At 42.3% G+C, this 16,787-nt stretch overlaps 1 protein-coding gene across 3 annotated transcripts in view; it reads left to right on the top strand.

Moving 5' to 3' along the window:
• Positions 1–16,787, top strand: part of elovl5 (ELOVL fatty acid elongase 5) — a 215,500-nt gene that overhangs the window by 7,830 nt on the left and 190,883 nt on the right. The window contains exon 2 of one of the 3 annotated variants that reach the window (XM_059982052.1): positions 6,139–6,216. The exons of 1 other annotated variant lie outside the window; for it this stretch is intronic. The gene's annotated coding sequence lies outside the window, so the exon portion shown is untranslated. Of the gene's footprint in view, positions 1–6,029; positions 6,217–16,787 lie in introns of those variants that run through there. One more of the 3 variants, XM_059982054.1, reaches the window with a different exon arrangement.

Here is a 16,787-nt window from a genome sequence, read left to right as displayed (position 1 = left end):
TGGAGTTGTCTATTGCATCTGGTGCTCCCGGTGCAGCCTCCTCTACATTGGCGAGACCTGACGTAGATTGGGGGACCGCTTCGTCAAGCACCTATGCTTGACACAATAGACAGGGCCTCCCAGTTGCCACCCACTTCAACTCTGCCTCTCATTCCCATCTACATATGTCCATGCATGGCCTCCTCTACTGCCACGATGAGGCCAAACTCAGGTTGGAGGAGCAACACCTCATCTACCATCTGGGTAGCCTCCAATTTCCAATTCTCCAATTTCCGGTAATTCCCTCCCCCTCCCCCTTCCCCTATCCCAGGTCCCTCTCTGCCTCTCTCCCCTTTCAACTTTCTGCTTCTTTATCTCTACAGTTCTTTCATGCTTATCCCCTCCCTCTCCCCCTTTATCTTTCCTCTGATTGGTTTTCCACCTGGCGCCTTTAGGCCCTACCCCCTCCCCTATCTCTATTACTGGGCTTCGGTCCTCTCTTCTCCCCCATTCCTGATGAAGGGTCTTGACCCGAAACGTTGGCTATTCTTTTCTCACGGATGCTGCCTGACCTGCTGAGTTCTTCCAGCATTGTGTACGTATTCGTCGACTTCCTCCTTTTCTGCAGCCGTGACACTATCTCTGATCAACAGTGACATGCCCCCACCTCCTTTGCCTCCCTCCCTGTCCTTTCTGAAACATCTAAAGCTTGGCACTTGAGGAAGCCATTCCTGCCCTGCACCATCCAAGTCTCTGCAGTAGCCACAACATCATAGCTTCAAGTGCTGATCCACGCTCTAAGCCCATCTGCTTTATTCATAATACTCCTTGCATTAAAATAGACACATTTCAAACCATCGGCCTGAGCATGTCCCTTCTCTATCACCTGTCTATCTTCCCATTTGCACTGTCTCCAATCTTTCTCTATTTATGATTCAGCCTCCTCTTCCTCCACCACTTCAGTTCTGTTCTCAACCCCCCAGCAATTCTAGTTTAAATTCTCCCCAGTAGCCTTAGCAAACCTTCCCACCAGGATATTGTTCCCGCTTGGATTCAAGTGCAACCTGTCATTTTTGTACAGGTCACACCTGACCCAGAAGAGGTCCCAATGATCCAGAAATTGGAATTTCTGCTCCCTGCTCCAATCCCTCAGTGGCACATTTATCCTCTACGTCATTCTATTCCTATACTCATATGCAGTAACCCCGAGATGACTACCTTTGAGGTCCTGCTTCTCAACTTTTTTCCTAACTCCCTGTAGTCTGTTTTCAGGACCTCCTCCCTTTTCCTACATAAGTTGTTGGTACCAATATGTACCATGATCTCTGGCTGTTCTCCTTCCCACTTCAAGATATTGTGGACGTGATCAGAAACATCACCCAACACCCAATCTAAGATAGCCTTTCCCCGAATAGGCTCAAGCACAAGGCTGCTCAAAAAAGCCATCTCGTAGACAGTCAACAAATGTCCTCTCTTCCGATCTGACACCAAGCTGATTACCCCAATCCCCTTGCATATTGAAGTCCTCCATTACAATTCTGTCATTCCCTTTGTTACATGCCTTTTCCAATTCCCTTTCCAATCTCATCCCCACATCTTGACTACTATTTTGAGGTCTATATATGATTCCAATAATGGTTTTTCTACCTTTGCAGTTTCTTAACTCCAGCCACAAAGATTCAACATTCTCTGTCCCTATGTCACCTCTTACTCAATTTGTAATTTCATCTCTTACCAAAAGAACCACACCACAGCCTGTCTTCTTGTTTGTCCTTTGATATATCCTTTGATGTTTAAACTACCAATGATGGCCTTCTTTCAGCCACAACTCAGTGATACCCACAATGGCAAACTGACCAATGTCTAGATGCGCCAGGAGTTCGACCAACTTCTTCCGAATGCTACGCACATTTAAATGCAGCACCTCCAGTCCTGCATTCTTTGCCCATTTGAATTTTTCCTCTGTGGCACAGTTAACCTCTTTGCTGTCTGAATTTGTACCCAATCACTGGCTTGTCCTTCCTTACATTCATGTTACGCCCATCATCTACTTGTAGACCTGCTGGCTCATCCTCAGCTCTATCATACTGGTTCCCATCCCCCTGCCATATTAGTTTAAACCACTTCCAACAGCTCTAGTAAATCTGCTTGCACAGGCAGAAAGCCCGAGATTACTACCATTGAGGTCCTGCTTCTCAGCTTCCTTCCTATCTCTTTGTGTTCAGAAACATTGCAAACCCTGGCAGCTGTGAGGCAAACTACCATCCGTATTTCCTTTTTGCATCTATAGAATCACCTATTCGTCCCCCTAACTATCATGTCCCGTACTTCTGCTGCCATCCTCTACAGTTCCCTACCTTCTGAGCTTCAGAGGCAGATTCAGCGCCAGAGGCACGGCCGCTGTTGCTTCCTCCAGGTAGGTCATGCACCCTAACAGTATTAAAAATGGAGTACTTATTATTGAGGGGGACTGCCTCAGGGGTGCTCTCCACTATCTGGCATTCTCCCCCCTCTGCTGATAGTCTCTCATTTTTCTGTCTCCTGTAGCCTTGGGTGACTACCTCCCCTGCAGCTCATTTATCCTTGCTTGAATTTTTCCAAGAAACCGAGGTCATCGAGCTGCTTCTCCAGTTGCTTAACAGGCTCTAAGGAGCTGTCTCTCGATGCACTGGGTGCAGATATGTCCTTTGGAGAGGCAAGAAGTCTCCTGGAAATCCCACATCTGACACCCAGAACAGAACAGGTATACCCTTAACTCTCTCAACAACTAAATAAGAAAAAAGAAATGAACTTACCTTGTCTTTGCCTGTTCTCCCCAAAGCCTCACTACTCTGACTCAAGACTACTCAGCAACAATAACCTCTTCACAAGGCGGGACCTCTCTTCATAGAGACTGGGATTTGAAAGCTCTTCACCAGTACATGGTGACAAATGCACTTTGAAAATAAATTTACTTTTAATTTTGAAATAGACCACTTGATCGGCATTATTCTCACCAATTTAAACTTCAACGCCCTTTCTTAATGACAGACAGACAGACTTTATTGATCCCAAGGGAAATTGGGTTTCGTTATAGTCACACCAACCAAGAATAGTCTAGAAATATAGCAATATAAAACCTATAAAACCATAAATAATTGAATAATAATAGGTAAATTATGCTAAGTGGAAATAAGTCCAGGACCAGCCTATTGGTTCAGGATGTCTGACCCTCTGAGGGAGGAGTTGTAAAGTTTGATGGCCGCAGGCAGGAATGACTTCCTATGACGCTCAGTGTTGGCTCTGGCTGAATGTACTGAATACATAGTGTACCAGTTACAGGATGTGCTACAGCACTTCGGTCTCTTTGATTAGTTCCTCACAAACCCAGAAACCTGTCTCAAAATGTTCAATTCCTGCCACTGCCTTGAAGGTCTTTGTACATACTTCCCATGACTGCACTGTTCTCCACCAGATGCCCCAGTTTCCTCTCATGTTCAGTTTAGTCAAAGCCATGATATGTTGATGCCAGAAGCATTGTGATACTTGCAGACGGGCCCAAGTACATCCTCAGCCAGTGTTGGTCATTGATGCAAACACCACATTTCACTGTATTTTCAATGTCCATCTGACAAATAAAGCTAATCTTCTTTAATCCTTTAAACCAAAAGCATCAGTGTATGTCATCAAGTGGATGAGAAAATTTGAAAATAGCAAGTGATAAGGAAAGCAGCTGTGTGGGAATCCCAATATAAACTGTTCCCCAAAACCACACGATGGAAGTTCATTGGACTACTGATTCATTCTCTAAAAGTAGCACCGCACACACCTAATAATAGACATTATGATACTCTTTTGAGATTACCAGCACACTGCTTCAGAGAAAAGTTCAGTTGGAGAAGGATTTCTGAAAGTATGACCAGAAAAATGGACTGCAATATAAGAACTTTAAGAAACAACATTTATTCAGTAACTCTATGCACAAGAGTGGATAACATGTATGATAATCATTGATTCGTGCCTGGTAAATTTTATTTATTTTTTTATTTAGAGATACAGTACAGAACAGGCCCTTCTGGTCCAGCACCCCACCTATTTAACAATACCCTAATTATGGTACAATTTATAATGACCACTATCGCATTGTTCTATCTTCTCCATGCTCTCTTCTCACTACTGCCATCCATTTGGGTGCAGTACAGGAGCCCCAAGACCCACAACACCAGATTCAGAAACTTATTACCTTTCAACCATCAGGCTCTTGATCCAGAAGGAATAACTTTACTCACTCCATCACTGAACTGCTCCCACAGCCTATAGACTCTTTCAAGGACTCATGTTCTTGATATTTATTGCCCAGTTATTTATTATTTTTCCCTCCTTTCTTTCATATTTTCACAGTTTGCTATATTTTGATTGTTTGTCCATCTTGTTAGGGGTATTTTTCCTTGATTCTAGTGTGTTTCTTGTATTAACTGTGAATGCCTGCAAGAAGATGGATCTCATAATTGTATATGGTGACATATGTAATTTGATTGTCAATTTACTTCAGACATTGAAAACTATGCAGTCATGGAGAGAATATAGAAACTCCTTACAGACGGTGCTAGCTATTGAACTCCGAACTGTGGAACTGTAATAGCGCGCACTAATTACTATTCTACTGTGGCACCCCCATGGCATTTTAGATCTCAAGACTAAACTGCAATCTATTAAGCCAATACAGTATTGTTGGGGGGGGGGGGGATGCTGTTGGGCATAATTTAATGTATTCCAAATTCCTTTCAAAGCAATTTACTTGATGGATAACAGCAAGGAGACTATATTTAGCAGATAACTGAGCATTTGCCCTGCAGAGCAAACGTTTCTAAGTGCAAATAATCAACATGGAAAAACACTCAATTAGCAAAACTATTTCATTCCATGGAAATTAATTTATGTCAGTACAGCAGCTATTCCAACTTCCACACCCACAGTAAATTTATTAAGATGAAGCTTACAATTCCATCTCCTTGATTGGCTTTATTTTTCTCACTGAAATTCCTCCCTAAAACAATGCAATCAAAAACAAGATATTTCATCTATACTTTGCCAAGGCCCGTCCATTAAACTAGTTTGCAAACCATTGCATTTTCTGTTAATATTTCACACAATATGGCCAGAGGAACAGTTAAGTTAGTGGATTTCTTTTAGTTAAAACATTCAATATAAACATCTTACAAGTTTCATTATTTGTTCGGACATGATCAAAACAATTTAATTTGGGATATTTAATCAAGAGCGATGGAATTGATTATATATAAAGTACATTTCTTCCCTTGTATCTGATGTTTATTGTCCAGTTAAGAGAAAATCGCCGCGAAGCTCCGATTTAAAATCTTGAACGTGAATCTGACTGAAAGGTAGCTCTTTATTAACCTACTGCCAACTCAACTCATTTGCCACGAAAATCCCACCTTTAAAATCTCGACAGTTGCCTATGCTATGCTGCAAGCCTTCCCCTCTCCATGCCACCGATGTTGTCCAAGGAAAGGGCACTAGGACCCATGCAGCTTGGCACCGGTGTCGTTGCAGAGCAATGTGTTCTTAAGTGCCTTGCCCGAGGACACAACATATTGGCCCAGCTAAGGCTCAAACTAGTGACCTTCAGATCACTAGATGGATGCCTTATCCACTAGGCCACTGCCAACACTTATCCTTCATGTTTATTTGACTTTTTACACTTTGCCCAGACGTTTATTGTTCATCTGAGAAAAATTTGTCCCGATGCTCAGTTTTCTAAATCATGATTGCCCTCTAAATTAAAAGGTAGCTCTTTTTACACTCATGGCTGATGTTTATTGTGCAGCTAAGTGAAGATTGCCGCGAAGCTGATTTTAAAACCTTGAACGCGAACCTGACTGAAAGCTCTTGTTAAACTCAGCCCTGATGGTTATTGTCGAACTGACAGAAAGGGAGCTCTTTTTTTAACGCACTCCATCTTGCTGATCGTTCGTTTCTCAACTCAGAGAATCTGCCACAAAATTATTGCCTCGATAGCCCTCCTGATTAAAAGGTAGTTCTTTTTATACTCAGCCCTGATGTTTATTGTTCAGCTGAGAGAAAACTGCCGCGAAACTCTCCTTTCTAAATCTCGATCGCCCCCCTGATTAAAAGGTTTTTTCCTCTCTTTTTACACAGCTTGAAGTCGATTGTCCAACTGGGGGAACTGCCGTGAAGATCTGCTTTATGAAGTCTGGAAGCGCACCTGATTGAAAGGTAGCTCTTTTATACACGCTGCTTCTTGCTGATTGGTCGCTCCTGAACTCAGAGAAACGTCCGTGAAACTCTCGCCTTTTCTGTCAGGTCTGCGTTCAAGATTTTATAAACAGCGCTTCGAGGCAATTTTCTCTCAGTTCGACAATAAACACCAGGGTTGACTGTAAAAAGAGCTATCTTTCAGCCAGGTTCGCAGTCAAAATTTTAAAATCAGCTTCGTGGCAATCTTCTCTTAGCTGGACAATAAGCGATCAGTTACAACTCAGCAGTGGGAGAGCGAGAGGGAAGATTTAAGAAATCGGGGGTGGGGGAACCAAGAGCTAACTTTTAATTTGGAGGGTGATCATGATTTAGAAAGCAGAATTTCGCTTGCGGCCTTTTAATCACAAGGGCGATCAAGATTTAAAAGGCAAGTTTTGTGGCAGTTGTTGAGCGGCCTGTCAGCTAGAGGCAGTGCGTAAAAAAGAGCTACCACTCAGTCAGTTCCGCGTTCAAGATTTTAAAAGCTGAATCTTGCGGCAATTTTCTCTCAGTTGGACAATCAAAGTCAGTGCTGTGCGTAAAAAGAGCGACCTTTTTAATTTGGAGGGCGATCTAGATTTAGGGAGCGCAGCTTCGCGGCAATTTTCTCGTAGCTGGAAAATCAACGTCAGGGTTGCTTTGAAAGAGCTACCCGTTAATCAGGAGGGTGATCGAAATTTAGAGAGCTCAGCTTCGCGGCAGGTTTCTCTGAGTTGAACAATAAACGTCGGGGCTGAGTGTAAAAAGTGCTACCTTTAATTTGGAGGGCGATGGAGAATCAGAAAACAGCTTCGCGGCCGTTTTCTCTCAGATGATTATTTAAATGATAAAATATTGCAGCATGCTGCTGTGCAGAGGGGCTTGGGATTGCTTGTGCATGACTCACTAAAGGTTGGTTTGCAGGTGCAACAGGCTATCAAGAAAGAATATGCAATGTTGGCCATTGCTTGAGGGATTGAATTTGAGAGAATTTACTGAGGTAGCCTTATTGGGCAGAGCATTTCACAGATTGACCACTCTTTGGGAAAGCAGTTCCTCCTCACCTCCATCCTAAATTTACTCCCCTGAATCTTGAGCCAATGTCCCTTAGTTCTAGTCTCCCCTGCCAGTGGAAACAACTTTTCTGAGATTCTTGGCAAACATCCACAAAGTGTCCCAAAGAATGAATGACAGCTAAATGTTAGAACACCAAAGCCCCCCAGCCCCCCTCCCATGCATAAGCAGCAACCTTCCCCACCGGCAAAAAAGCATCAGTACCTCCCACCAAACACTCAAGCATGCAGCAAAGCATCAATAAAAACTGACAGATTTACAGTACCCCAAAGACTACTCATTCACCCAGTATTCGACATACCACAGGCTCTCTCCCTCCCTAGTAAGGGAAAACGAGGAGTCCGCGTTTCACAGCGGGGGGGGGGGAGGGGAGACATAACAATTCACTGATTTATAGTGTTAAAAGTCTGTTGCATCACTTTTTCTGAGCCCTATACCCAAAGATCTCGTGTCACTGGGCACACAGCCAGCAGCTAGCTCACTGCTTTCAATCTTCCGTGCACTCCCATGACACACCAGTTTCCGGCGGCGGCACCGACCTCAAATCTGCCTTACTCCAGGGCCACAGGAATCTGGCACCTTGAAGCTGTGCTGATCTTCTTGGCCGCGACCTTGGCATATTGAAAAGTGGCCGGTCGTGAGGACCTGAGAGCGGGTCCTGTTCTTGAAAAGAACTAAAGTCAGCATGTAACTCCAGGTCAGGTTCTTCAAAAGAACCTTGAAAAGAAAAAAAAAGAGATACAAAAGAGAGAAAGAAAGCTGTATCCGAAGATGCAAGCAAAAGAGTTGCTGTTAGGCACCATCATACTAATCTCTGCCCTTCGATTGGCTAACCATGCTCTATCCATGCTCGTATATCACTCCCAACTCTTATGCATCCTTATCTTATGGATAAGTATTTGTAGGACAGATTTGTGCATTGTAGTGGAATTAGGAGTGTGCTGTCTTTACGACAGTTATTTAGTTTATAATATTTTCGCTTAGTAATTCATTCGATAGTGTTTTCTAGTTAGAATTAGAAGTGTTTAAAGTATATTCATTGCATGTAAAATATATCGGCATGCGATGACGTCACATCCGGTTTCGCCGCGTCTTGTGGGAAAATACCGGTTTGAAATTAGCGCGAGGGTGGGGGCTTTCCACGAGGCTCACCTGAGCAGAAGTTGTTTTGCAGGCATGAGAAATCACAGTGAGAGCAACGCTGTAAGTTAATAGATAATCGATATATTGAACTAAGATTTTAATGCCGATCCTGTTAGAAGTAACGACGGTCGATAATGTTTATGCTTTCGTTAGTTAAAGAGTCGCGGATAGTTTGCATGGAAGTGTATTTAAAGTAGTCAATGGAGCAGGTAAACTCTCCCTGTATACTGCACCTTAGTGTAATGTAGTTATAGTCACCTTTGCAAGTATTTACACTTGAAATGTGATATTAAGGAAGGAACAAATACTGTATCAATCTTGTATTGTTTTATCAACAGTTTTCACCATATGTTAATGTGAAGAGTGAACAGTAAATGGTTAATCTTACTGCGATCTGGTTCTTATTAACTGTGGTTTATCTCGATGTTAAATTCGGCGTTTCGTGACACGCGAAGGAGAACGTTACAAGGAGATAATGAAGAAGAGACAGATAGGTGGACATGAGTCCATTGTCAGATCAGCCATGATCTTATTAAATTGCTGGACAGCCTCAATTGGCCGGTTTGCCAACTCTTGCTCCTATTTCTTATGCTCCTATGAAAACAACACCAGCAGAGATGATGGCAGAGCAGCAGTGGCTGAAATTTCCAGAAACAATTTGGAAGGCATGGAATGTATACATCCTAAAGAGGAAAAGTATACTAAAGTTATATACTAAAGGACACAACCATAGCTAACAAGAGAAGTCAAAATCAAGGAGAGGGCATCTAATAGAGCAAAAATTAGAGGGAATTTAGAGGATTGGGAAGCTTTTAAAAACCAACAGAAGGCAACTAAAGACTCATTATGAAGGAAAATATGGAATATGAAAGTAAGCTAGCTATTAGTATTAAAGACGATACAATTATATTAAAGAGAGGTGAGAGTGGATGTTGGACCACCAGAAAATGTTGCTGGAGAGTTAACAAGGGGAACAAAGAAGTGATGGATGAACTCAGTAAATATTTTACAACAATCTTCACTGTGCAAGAAACTAACAGAGGGTGGAAGTTCCAGGTGTCAGTGTTCATGAAATTGGTGAAGTTACCATTACTAGGGAAAAGATTCTTGGGAAACTGAAAGGTCTGAAGGTAGAAAAGTCACCTGGACCAGATAGTGTACACCCCAGAGTTCTGAGTGAGGTGGCTGAAGAGATTGTGGAGGCACTAGTAATGATCTTTCAAGAATTAATAGATACTGGAATGGTTCTGGAAGACGGAAAAATTGGAAATGTTACTCCACTCTTCAAGACAGGAGAGAGGCAGAAGAAAGGAAATTATAGGCCAGTAAGTGAACTTAGTGGCTGGGAAGATGTTGTTGATGTTTAAGGATGTGGTTTCAGGTTTCTTGGAGGCACATGATAAAGTAGGAAGTAGTCAGCATGGTTTCCTGTAGGGAAAATCTTGCCTGAAAAATCTGCTGGAATTCTTTGAAGAAATAACAAGTAGGATAGACAAAGAGAATCAGTTGATGTTTTTGTTGTGCGCTTGGATTTTCAGAAGGCTTTTGACTGGGTGCCACACATGTTATGGGCATATCGGACACTGGTCAGACCCCACTTGCAGTACCGTGCTCAGTTCTGGTCACCACACTACAGGAAGGATGTGGAAACTATAGAAAGGGTGCAGAGGAGATTTCCAAGAATGGTGTCTAGATTGGGGAGCATGCCTTATGAGAATAGGTTGAATGAATTTGGCCTTTTCTCCTTGGAGCAGTGGAGGATGAGAGGTGACCTGATAGAGGTGTATAAGATGACAAAATGGCATTGATCGTGTGGATAGTCTGAGGCTTTTTCCCAGGGCTGAAATGGCTAGCATGAGAAGGCACAGTTTTAAGGTGCTTAGAAGCAGGTACAGTGGGTATGTCAGGAGTAAGTTTTTTATGCAGAGAGTGGTGAGTGTGTGGAACAGGCTGCTAGCAATGGTGGTAGAGGTGGATACGATAGGGTCTTTTAAGAGGCTCCTGGATAGGCACATGGAGCTTACTGGTACATGGAGAAAAATAGACAGCTATGGGTAACCCTAGATAATTTCTGAAGTAAGTACATGTTTGGCACAGCATTGTGGGCCGAAGGGCCTGTATTGTGCTGTAGGTTTTCTATGTTTCTATGAGACTTTTTAACAAGCTACAAGCCCATGGTGTTACAGGAAAGATTCTAGTATGGATAAAGGAGTGGCTAATTAGCAGGGGACAGAGTGGGAATAAAAGCAGCCTTTTCTGGTTGGCTGCTGGTAACTTGTGGTGTTACATAGAAACATAGAAAATAGGTGCAGGAGTAGGCCATTCAGCCCTTTGAGCCTGCACTGCCATTCAGTATGATCATGGCTGATCATCCAACTCAGAACCCTGTACCTGCTTTCTCTCCATACCCCCTCATCCCTTTAGCCACAAGGGCCATATGTAACTTCCTCTTAAATATAGCCAATGAACTGGCCTCAACTATTTCCTGAGGCAGAGAATTCCACAGATTCACCACTCTCTGTGTGAAGAAGTTTTTCCTCATCTCGGTTCCACAGGGGTCTGTGTTAAGACCAATTATTTTTACGCAATATGTCAATGATTTTGATGATGGAATTGCTGGCTTTGTTGCAAAGTTTTCAGATGATATGAAGATAGGTGGAGGGGCAGGTAGTTTTGAGACAATAAAGATACTACAGAAGGACTTAGATTAGGAAAATGGGCAGAGCATTGGCAGCTGGAACATCGTGTTGGGAAGTGTATGGCCATGTATTTTGGTATTAGAAATGAAAGTGGTTTCATTAGAATTCTGAAGAATTGGGAAACACCTCATTGAAAACTATTGAATGGTGAAAGGCCATGATAGAGTGGATGTAGAGAGGATGTTTACTGTGGTGGGGGAATCCAAGATTAGAGGACACAGCCTCAGAGTAGAGAGATGTCCATTTAGAAGGGAGCTGAGGAAGAATTTCTTCGGCCGGAGTGTGCTGAATCTGTGGAATTCATTGCCACAGGCAGCTGTGGAGGCCAGTTCTTTTTGTATATTTAGGGCAGATGGTGATAGGTTCTTGATTTGTCAGGGCATGAAGAGATGCATGGGTAAGGCAGGAGATGGGAGCTGAGAGGGAAAGTGCATCAACCATGATGAAATGGTGGAGCTGACTCAATGGTCCAAATTACCTAATTCTGCTCCTATATTTTATGGTCTTATAAACCGGACCTTCTCAGTGCAAGTGGTTTAGATGGGTCAGAATTTGTCAGGTGAATCCAGGAGAGTCTCTTAAATCAATATGTATATAGTTAACAAGAGGAAGGGCGGTACTGGGCTTGGTGTTCGATCATGAGTCTAGTCAGGTGACTGGCCTTTAAGTGGGTGAGCAGTTTGGGAACAACTTCGTAAGTTTAAAGATAGCTCTGGTTAAAGGTAAACATTGGCCTTGTGAGATAACATTAAACTGGAGCATGGCAAATTACAGCACAATTGGGCTGGAACTAGGAAGAGTTAATTGGGAACTCTAATTAGCTCTACAAGTCCACATCTGACATGTGGAGGGTGTTTGAAGACAACTGCACAGAGTACAGTACAGATATGTTCCAGTCAGAGAAAGAACAGGGATAACAAGGTAGAGAACCTTGGATGTCGAGGGAGGTGATTCATTTAGTCAAGAAGAAAAAGAAAAAGCATGTAAAGCTGTAGAAGCTAGAATCAAACATTGCCCTTGAGAATTAAAAAAGTCAGAAAAGAACACAAACAGGGAATTAGGAAAGCCAGGAGGGCTACGAAAAGTCCTTGGCAGGTAGAATTAAAGAGAATCCAAAGACATTTTATAAACACTGTAGTTCAGGTATAAGAAGATAATTAGAGAGAGGGTATGACCACTCAAGGATAAAGAGAAGGACATTTGCTTGGATGCAAAGAATGTGGGTAAGGTCCTTAATGAGTACTTTACATCAGTATTTACCAAGGAGAAGGGTGGAGAAGTCAATGCTGGGAGTGTTAATGCACTGGGGCTTTTTGAAGTAAAGGAGGGGGTGGTATTGGGGCTCTTAAAGAGCATTCAGGTGGATAAGTCCCCAGGGCCTGATGGGATATATCCCTGGTTGTTGAAAGAGGAAATGAAGTGACTGCTAGGGTCTTGACCAATATCATCATGTCTTCTCTAGCCACAGGCGAGGTCCCAGAAGACTGGTGCGTAGCTAATGTTGTTCCATTGTTCAAGAAGGAACAAGGATAATCCTGGAAACTAAGGACTAGTGAGTGTCATGTCTGTGGTAGGGAAGTTAATGGAGAGGATTGTTAGCTATAGGATTTATGAGCATAGAGAACCATGGCCTAATTAGGGACTGCCAGCCTGGCTTTATGTGTGGAAAGTCACATCTTGCTCTTATTCAATGTCAGCAAGACCAAAAAGCTTATTATTAACTTCAGGAGGAGGAAACCAGAGGTCCATCAGCATCAGGGTCAGAGGTGGGGAAGGTCAGCAACTTTAAATTCCTCGGTGTTGTCATTTCCGAGGAGGTTCTGGGCCCAGTACTTAAGTGTAATTAGAAAGATAGCACAGCAGTGCTTCTACTTTCTTAGGAGTTTGCAAAGATTTGGCATGACATCTAAAACTTTCGACAAGTGACTATAGATATGTGGTGGAGAATATAGACTTGCTGCATCACAGCCTGGTATGGAAACACTAATGTTTTAAAATGGAAAATCCAATTCAAAGTACTGGATACAGCCCAGTCCATCATTGATAAAGCCCTCCCCACCTTTGAGCACATCTACACAGAGCACTGTGTCAGGAAAGCAGCATTCATCTTCAAGGACCCCCACCACTCAGATCATGCTCTCTTCTCACTGCTTCCATCAGGAAGAAGGTACAGGAGCCTCAGAGCTCACACCAGCAGGTTCAGGAACAGTTATTACTCCTCATCTATCAGGCTCTTAAACCAAAGGGGATAACCACTCAATTTCATTTTCAATTTCAATTTCAATTTCACCCATCATAGAAATGTTTCCATAACCTATGGACTCACTTTCAAGGAGTCTTCTACTCATATCCTCGATATATATTGCTTATAAAGTAATTATTATTAATGATAATTTAATTTTGCGTTTGCACAGCTTTTTGTATTTTGCATACTGGTTCCATACCCATTTGCTTTGGTCTTTTATTGATTCTGTTATGGTTATTGGATTTATTGAGTATACTGGCAAGAAAATGAATCTCAGGGTTGTATAAGGTGACATATATTGACTTCAATAATAAATGTACTTTGACCTTGGAACTTTACTAACTTGATTAAGTTTTTTGACAAGGTGATGAGGGTGATTGATGAAGGTAGAGCTGTGGATATTTTCCACATGGATTTTCGTAAGGTGTTTGACAAGGTCCCTCATGGGAGGCTCATCCAGAAGATTAAGATGAATGGAATCAGTGGTGAATTTGCTGTTTGGATTCAGAAAGGGCTTGCCATAAAAGACAGAGAGGAGTGGTTGAAGGGACTTATTCTAGCTGGAAGTCTGTGAATAGTGGTGTTCTGCAGGGATCAGCACTGACACCTTTTTTTTTTGTATATATACTGTATAAGTGACATAGATAAAAATTTGCATGGGTTTGTTAGTAAGTTTGTAGATGATACAATGATTGGTGGTGCTGTGGATAGTGTAATGACTGGCAAAGAATACAGCAGGATATAGCTCAGTTGCAGATATGGGCAGAGAAATGGCAGATGGATTTTAACCCGGACAAATGTGAAGTATTGTTCATTGTTAGGTCAAATGTAAAGAGACAGTGGAGATAAGTGGCGGGATCTTGGGGTCCAGTTCATAAGTCCCTGAAAGTGTCTACACTGGTTGATAGGATGGTTAAGAAGGCTATGGCATGTTTGCCTTTATTAGTCAAAACACTGAGTGCAAAAGTCAACTTGCAGCTTTATAAAATTCTAGTTAGACCGCATCTGGAGTATTGCATACAGTTCTAGTCACCCTATTATAGGAAGGATGTCAAGGCTTTGGAGAAGGTGCAGAAGAGGTTTAACCATGATGCTGCCTGGATTAGAGGGTGTGTGCTATAACACAAAGTTGTGTGAACTTAGGTTGTTCAACCAGTGTGCAAAAGACAACAAACTTTGCAAATACAAAATGATAGAAATAATAATAATAAATAAGCAATAAATATTGACAACATGAGATGAAGAGTCCTTGAAAGTGAATCCATAAGTTGTGGGAACAATTAAGTGACTGGCAAGTGAAATTGAGTGAAGTCATACCCTTTGGTTCAAGAACCTGGTAGTTTATCTGCCATAGTCAGGGCAATATGAACCTAAACAGGCAATAATCCGTATTTTATTGCACAGAGCTCTTAAATAGAATGTAGATTACCTGCTTAAAAATAGTTGACCCTTACTGATTTTTTAACTATATGATAAAGAGAATTTCGTGTTTTACTATCAAATCTAAGATGGTTACAACTAAGTGCTTTTGCAAATGTGAATACAATCACCAGTGATTAGACAAAGTCATAGTTGAGTTTATTGTCATATGAACAAGTACATGTATGCACAGCTGCTATGGAAAACTTGCAGCAGCCTCAGACATGCGGAGTTCACAGGAAAAAACCTGGAATTAATTATAAAGCGTATTAGCAAGAGCACAATTCGAACAGAAGTCCATTGTAGTAGTTAGTGGTCATAGTGTTGCCATACTGATGTAATTAGTGATTAGGGTTGTGCATGTTCAAAGAAATTTATTATTAAAGCATGTATATGTCACCATAGGCTACCTTGATATTTATTTATTTATTTTTATTTAGCGATATGAGAGAAACGGAAGGAGGGGTGGCAGCAGGGGAGGTTATGGGCAGGTGAGAGAAGAGAAGAGATAAGAGTGGAGTGAGAGTGGAGAATAGAAGATAAGGGAAGGGGAAGGGGGGAAAATTACCAGAAGCTGGAGAAATCAATGTTCATGCTATTAGGTTGGAGGCTACCTCAACAGAATATAAGGTGTTGCTCCTCCAACCTGAGATTTGCCTGGTCATGGCCGTAGAGGAAGCTATGGGCTGACATGTCCTACTGGGAACAGGGATGCGAATTTTTTTTCTCTTTTCTGGACAAATTTCTCATAGGACTTCTGATTTGCTGCTCCACTGCAAAATCTGTCCAATCCTTTCTTGCATCTGCAAAACCTCTTACGTTTTCAAAAGTTTTAAAGTGAGGATCTTAAAGGTTAGCTTTAACAGTAGGATAAGGACTATCATATACTTATCAAATAACATATGGCTTTGTGAAGGGCAGATCGTGTCTAACAAGCCTGATAGAGTTCTTTGAGGAGGTGACCAGGCATATAGATGAGGGTAGTGCAGTGGATATGATCTACATGGATTTTAGTAAGGCATTTTACAAGGTTCCACATGGTAAGCTTATTCAGAAAGTCAGAAAGCACGGGATCCAGGGATGTTTGGCCAGGTGGATTCAGAATTGGCTTGCCTGCAGAACGCAGAGGGTTGTAGTGGAGGGAGTACATTCAGATTGGAGGGTTGTGACTAGTGGTGTCCCACAAGGATCTGTTCTGAGACCTCTACTTTTTGTGATTTTTATTAACAACCTGGATGTGGGGGTAGAACGGTGGGTTGGCAAGTTTGCAGTCGACACAAAGGTTGGTGGTATTGTAGATAGTGTAGAGGATTGTTGAAGATTGCAGACAGACATTGATAGGATTCAGACGTGGGCTGAGAAGTGGCAGATGGAGTTCAACCCGGAGAAGTGTGAGGTGGTACACTTTGGAAGGATAAACTCCAAGGCAGAGTACAAAGTAAATGGCAGGATACTTGGTAGTGTGGAGGAGCAGAGGGATCTGGGGGTACATGTCCACAGATCCCTGAAAGTTGCCTCACAGATAGATAGGATAGTTAAGAGAACTTATGGGGTGTTAGCTTTCATAAGTCGAGGGATAAAGTTTAAGAGATGCGATGTAATGATGCAGCTCTATAAAACTCTGGTTAGGCCACACTTGGAGTATTGTGTCCAGTTCTGGTCTCTTCACTGTAGGAAGGATGTGGAAGCATTGGAAAGGGTACAGAGGAGATTTACCAGGATGCAGCCTGGTTTAGAGAGTATGGATTATGATTGGAGATTAAGGGAGCTAGAGCTTTACTCTTTGGAGCAAAGGAGGATGAGAAGAGACGTGATAGAGGTATACAAGATATTAAGAGGAATAGATAGAGTGGATAGCCAGGGCCTCTTCCCCAGGGCACCACTGCTCAGTACAAGAGGACATGGCTTTAAGGTAAGGAGAGGGATGTTCAAGGGGGATATTAGAGGAAGGTTTTTCACTCAGAGAGTGGTTGGTGCATGGAATGCACTGT

The sequence above is a fragment of the Hypanus sabinus genome, chromosome 10, assembly GCF_030144855.1.
Source record: "Hypanus sabinus isolate sHypSab1 chromosome 10, sHypSab1.hap1, whole genome shotgun sequence".
Classification (NCBI taxonomy): domain Eukaryota; kingdom Metazoa; phylum Chordata; class Chondrichthyes; order Myliobatiformes; family Dasyatidae; genus Hypanus; species Hypanus sabinus.
Note: the sequence above shows the minus strand (reverse complement) of the source record. Positions and strands in the feature narration are given on the sequence as shown.